Below are 6,801 nucleotides of genomic sequence, written 5' to 3'. Positions count from 1 at the left end.
CGCCGTTCAATAGCTGACCTTAATCTTACAGAGAATGATCAAAGCTCATGTAGAAACAAACAAACAAACAAATGAACAAAAGATTTTCTCCTTCATTTCTGTCAAACAAAGCTGTATGAAACGTTTCCAGCTGGTAGTATCATGGTTGCTAGGCAACCTGGGCAACGGAGGCTAGACCGTCCCATTTCACAAGCCTCGCACTTCCGGCCTTAGCGGTCTTTAAGTACGCGGCCCTTGAGGATCGTTGAGGCTGCGTACTTTAAGGCTGCAGACCCTGAATTGGGAAACAGCCTTTGTCCTCAAAGAAGAAGCAGGAAGACTTGTCCAACTTGTGATGGAAAATTGCAGTGCTTCTGGGGTGTTCCTGGTCTGTAGTGATCAGTATCTATGAAAAGTGGTCCAAGGAAGCAACGGCAGTGAACTAGTGACAGGTAATTGGACATGGAGCCCATACTGACCCCTGTCCACCGCCGAAAACACCTACGATGTGAGCATCAACTGGACCCAAAGCAATGGAATAAGGGGGTGTGGACTAACAAATCACATTATGAAATGCTTTGGTGGGGTTCATGTAGGAGTTCAATTCAATTCAATTTTATTTATATAGCGCCAAATCACAACAAAAGTCGCCTCAAGGCGCTTCATAGATACAGAGAAAAACCCAACAATCATATGACCCCCTATGAGCAAGCACTTTGGCGACAGTGGGAAGGAAAAACTCCCTTTTAACATGAAGAAACCTCTGGCAGAACCAGGCTCAGGGAGGGGCGGGGCCATCTGCTGCAACCGGTTGGGGTGAGAGAAGGAAGACAGGATAAAAGACATCATCGTTAAAGTTGCATCACATGATCAGCCAGTTATGGGTGCATTGCATACCTGGGCGATACACAGCACCAGGATGCACTATGGAAACGGTGGCAGTGTGATACTCTTCTAGAAAACCTTGCGTCATGCCATCTATGTGGATGTTGCTTTGACACGTTCCACCTACCTCAGCATCATTGCAGACTTTGATTACAACCTTTCATTGAGACGATATTGCATTCTTCTTTCAGCAGGATAATGCACCCTGACGCAAAGCAAAAATGGTTCAAGAATGGTTTGAAGACCACAACAATGACTTTGTGATCCAGATTTCCTATAGTTCAACCCATAGTCCAATCTATGGAGGCCCCAAATCGCAACTTACAGGGCTTAAAGGTGCAAGATACAAGATACCACGCACATCAACTCCAAGGGTCAAGTGGACACCATGCCTTAATAGGTCAGGGCTGTTTTGGAGCAAAAGATAAAACAACATCATTTTAGGATAGTGGTCAATAGATTGTCTGTGAAGATTCTCAGTCATCCAGGTCATCGTAGTCAAAGGAGCTAGGTTTATATCTGGGACCATTTGACCTTAGAACTGAAGAAGCTTCTCGGATGAGAGGTGAAACGTCTTCAAGTAACTTAAAGAAGTCCAGACGCTTTTCTTTCCAAGCTCCTTTGTCAATAGATTATGTTTTTGGTTTGTTTGTTTGTTTGTTTTTACATGCCAGGGATACTGGGGCATGCTTCAAAACCACAAATAAACATAACAATAATAAATATGTAAAAAGAACACATTTTTAATTTCAGACTTCAAATTTATTCTGTCATCTTGCACACATGCATTGTCGGTCATACATTTCAATAGTAGAAGCCTGTATAAAAAATTTTCTAAAATTACAGAATGTTTAAGTAAGTTAAAAAAGTTTAATATAATTGCAATATCAGAAACATGGCTCAATAATGAGAAAATTAGTGAAATGGGACTGGAAGGATACGAATTATTTACAATGAACAGGGTGAATAAAAAAGGAGGCGGTGTTGCCTTATATGTAGATAAAGTTTTGAAATGTAGTCTGATTGAATGTATGTCAAGCACCATAGATAACGTATTGGAATGTGTCACTATTGAAATCCATGTTGAAAAAGCTAACAATATAATTATAAGTTGCATCTATAGGACACCAGGTTCATGCCTTGAGACATTCAATGAAAAACTTGCTGCTATGTTTAGCAACCTAAATGATAAAAAAAGTGCAAATAATTTGTGGTGATTTTAATATAGATTTGCTAAACCCAAATGGACATCAGAAAACAACAGATTTCATAAATATAATGTATAGTAACTCCCTTTTCCCTGTAATTATAAAACCAAGTAGAATAACAATTGATACAGCTACATTGATAGATAATATATTCACAAATAAAATTGACCATGAAATAGTAGGTGGACTTCTTATAACTGATATAAGCGATCATCTTCCTTTTTTTGCAATTTTTCAAAATTATTTTGGGATTAAAACTAAACAAAAGAATCAAATATTTGATATGATACGACTTAGAACAACAAGAGCCATTGCTGCCCTCCAGGTGGACTTAAAGGAACACAATTGGAATGAGGTTTTTGCAAATGAAGATTCAAATAGTGCATATGATGCATTCTTATCAACTGTAATTTCACTATATGAAAAGCATTGTCCTTTAATGAAAATCACTAGAAAGCATCACAGATCAAATAAGCCATGGATCACAAAGGGGATAGAAGATGCATGTAAAAAGAAAAATAATCTATATAAGAGATTCATAAAACAGAGGACAAAAGATGCTGAAATAAAGTACAAGTTATATAAAAATAGATTAGTAAATATTATAAGAACAAGTAAGAAAGAATATTACCACAAATTATTGGAGCAAAGTAGAAGTAACACACAAGAAACATGGAGGATATTAAATAGTATAATCAAAAAGGGCTCAAAAAATAAGAATTATCCAGATTATTTTAAAAAAGATAAAGATATTGTGCTTGATAAAACTAAAGACATTGCAAATGAATTTAATGATTTCTTTGTAAATGTTGGCTTTAATTTAGCAAAAGAAATTCCAGAGACAAGAAATAATAACGACCTAAATAAACATATTACTCAGAATGTGTCCTCCATGTTTATTGGTGCTGTAACTCATAGAGAAATAATTAACATTGTGAAGACATTTAAAAATAAAAAGTCCACTGACTGTTTTGGTATTGACATGATATTAGTTAAAAGTATTATAGAATATATAGTGCAACCTTTCGCATACATTTGTAATCTGTCCTTTCAAACTGGTGTATTTCCCTCACAAATGAAAATAGCAAAAGTTATTCCAATCCATAAAAACGGAGAGAGAAGTCAGTTTACCAATTATAGGCCAATATCACTGCTCCCACAGTTCTCAAAAATTTTAGAAAAGTTATTTGTTAATAGACTTGATAAATATATTGAGAAGCATAATCTCCTAAGTGATAACCAATATGGCTTTAGAGTGAAAAGGTCCACTTCGATGGCAGTGATGGAACTTGTAGAAGGGATATCTAATGCTATAGATAATAAGGAATATACTGTTGGTGTTTTTATAGACTTAAAAAAGGCGTTTGATACGATTGATCATTCTATATTAATGAATAAACTAGAGAGATATGGCATAAGAGGGTTAGCATACAAGTGGATGAAAAGTTACCTGGATGACAGATATCAATATGTCGAATTCAATAATGTAAAATCTAAGCAGTTGAAGGTAACTTGTGGTGTTCCTCAGGGCTCTGTGCTGGGCCCTAAATTATTTATATTATACATAAATGACATATGTAGCATTTCCAAACTGTTAAAATGTGTATTGTTTGCTGATGATACCACTCTGTATTGCTCAGGTAAAAACCTAGAACAGCTTCTGACTACAGCGGAAAAGGAGTTAAATATATTAAAAAACTGGTTTGATGTAAATAAGTTATCATTAAATATAAAGAAAACAAAATTGATTATTTTTGGCACTAGACAAATGAAAAATGTATCTAAAATCAGGGTTAATGGAATTGAAATTGAAAGAGTGTACGAAAATAAATTTCTTGGAGTCATAATTGATGATAAGCTGAGTTGGAAGTCTCATATAAACCATGTGAAAACAAAAATGTCAAAAACCATTGCTATTCTCTATAAAACAAAGCATGTCCTGAACAAAAAATCATTATACACACTCTATTGTACTCTGTTGCTTCCATATATGACTTACTGTCTGGAGATATGGGGTAATGCATATAAAACGAACACTCTTCCTATTTTCAAGTTGCAAAAAAGAGCTATAAGAATTATAAACCAATCAAACTATATAGAACCAACTAACATTTTGTTTATTAATCTGAATACCCTGAAATTTTATGATTTAGTTGAATATAAAATGGCACAGATAATGTATAAAGCACAAAATAACTTGCTTTGCCCCAGTACTCAGAAGCTGTTCAAAGTCAGAGAGAGTCAATATGACTTAAGGGGAACAGATTTCTTTAAAAAAAAAACAAGATAAGGACAAATATAAAGCAGAGATGTGTTTCTGTTAGAGGAGTTAACCTGTGGAATAGTTATGACAGTGATTTAAAAAGGTGTAGTTCATTTTCCTTGTTTAAAAATATGTTTAAAAATAGAGTATTAGAAAAATATATATATCAAGAATGAAAAGAGCAAAAAAAACAAAAAAAAACAAAAAAACAAAAACAAAAACAAAAACAAAAAACAGAAAACCTCTTGATTCTTTTGCTTTGATGTAGTTACTTACTAAGGTGGTGGTGTTTTTTTTCTTGTTTGTTTGTTTGTTTGTTTTGTTTTTGCTTTGTTTGCCTTCTCTCACCCCAACCGGTCGCAGCAGATGGCCGCCCCTCCCTGAGCCGGGTTCTGCCGGAGGTTTCTTCCTGTTAAAAGGGAGTTTTTCCTTCCCACTGTCGCCAAAGTGCTTGCTCATAGGGGGTCATATGATTGTTGGGCTTTTCTCTCTGTATCTATGAAGCGCCTTGAGGCGACATTTGTTGTGATTTGGCGCTATATAAATGAAATTGAATTGAATTGAATTTTATTATTTGCTTCGAGCCCTGTGTACAGGAGCTGCATGCTAAAAGATCTTTTGTTAAAAGGGTTGGCGTAATAAGCAAATGCTTCAGCCAATACCTTTTGATTGGCCTTGTCTCATGCTTTCTTGCTTTGTGGTAAATCTTTGTTCTGTCTTCACTGAGATATTTGAATGCTAATCAATAAACAATAAACAATTAAAAACAATTAAAACATGTAATCTTATGCTAAGCCCTGATATTAACCCTTTACCCTCTTTCTTCTCCCCATGCCAGCAGGTCTATGTCTATATCTGTGAGCAGATACCGACAAATAACATCTGCGCTAATTCCACGTAAACCTAATAAAAGTTATTTATAACCTTGGCGAGTATGCGGTGGAAGAGATTCTCAGGGGACTCACATTCAGCCCAGCCTCGGCTGAGCTCCGTTTCCTTACCTTCCTCTCTTGCTGCCACTTGGCTGAGCTCCACCTTGGGGCCCCAGTCCCGGCTCCTTTAGTGCAGTTAGACAGGTGCAGCTGAATGGAGACATTCAGAGTCCCTCCAAGCCGGCCACCGAACTCACCATCTCCGTTTACACCCGCACTTTAAACACTCAGATTCATGTGGCACTTTTTAAAGTCTGGGTGCAGTTCTCAGCCAGATTAAAATTCACAAGACGTATTAGTACGGCTCCATGGTTTGTGAGGTGATGAAGATACAGTGTTAGAGACTTGAGAAGACTCTCCTCCAAGGGACAGCAGAGGTTACAGAGTTAATTTCTTTGCTAAACCTTAAAGGACCTTTAATATAAAGTTCCTCATTTTCAGCTACTAGACAGTTGTTTCAAGAATTCAAGTTGTGTGTACAATAAATCAATTTTAGATATGTTCATCCGTCATTCTAAACAGTGGATTTCCCACCGTCAGTTCCAGTTTAATGCTAATTCACAGAACAATAGCACAGATCCTGCCAGAAATCTTGTGGTCAAAGACATCCACCCTTAAACTAACATTTAGCAGGAGGTCCAATTATTATATTTTTCCTTGGTCAGTGAATCAACATTTAACATTCAACCCAATTAGTTTGGGGCATAACCAAGCCTTATGTAAGTTGTTGAGCAGTGCGGGAAAAACAAATTGTCCTGCCAAAAACCCAAATCATGAATGACACGAATGATCTACATACGGTAGCAGCAATTAGAACAATGTGATTCTCTACTGTTAACAAATGCCAGTGATTACCGCCAGACAAAATGGAATCATCTCTACCCCTGCGTGCATAAATAGTTTATAAAACAGGATAGGCAACGCTGGCTCCCCTCTTTTCTTTGAGGGTGTTTTGGCGCAAGTGGCACATGGTGACAAGCAGAGGCCACAGATCTTTCTCAAAGTCTACTTTTAGAAAGTGCAAGTCAAGGTTTTAGGTGTCAGTGTCTGCTCCCGAGTGAATGGCTTTTCCATCTTGCCAATTAGGTAAGCCAGCGGTTAAAGCTTCATGTTTTTGTAATCGATTGAGTGAGGGTCTTGTATTTTGAGCAGAGAAGAAAGTCCTTCTTTCATTTGTTAGAATACTAATCAGATGTTCCTTTATGCACAGGAAGTCTGCACAGACTTTATGCTTTTAAAAAACACTTTTGAAAAAGACAAAGAAGTGGCTTTGAAAGCGAAATCTTTTTTTTTTTAAGGCAGGTGCACAGAGAAAGAAAACCATCATGTGTAATCACTGCCCCTCTTTGGAAATCTGTCACCATGCAATGCCTTTAAATGTCTTTAATTTAATTTAGGTTAATTGTTGAATGCACCCTGAACAGCCTTAGTGGAGGGACTTATTAATACCCTCAGAGACGGAACTGACTCCTGGGTGCCATCCACTTGAGCTCAACCACCTGTCCAGATGGCAGGCTAATGCCATCGCCCAGCT

This window comes from Neolamprologus multifasciatus, chromosome 7 (genome assembly GCF_963576455.1).
Source record: "Neolamprologus multifasciatus chromosome 7, fNeoMul1.2, whole genome shotgun sequence".
Taxonomy (NCBI): Eukaryota; Metazoa; Chordata; class Actinopteri; order Cichliformes; family Cichlidae; genus Neolamprologus; species Neolamprologus multifasciatus.
This window is presented reverse-complemented; position numbering follows the sequence as displayed.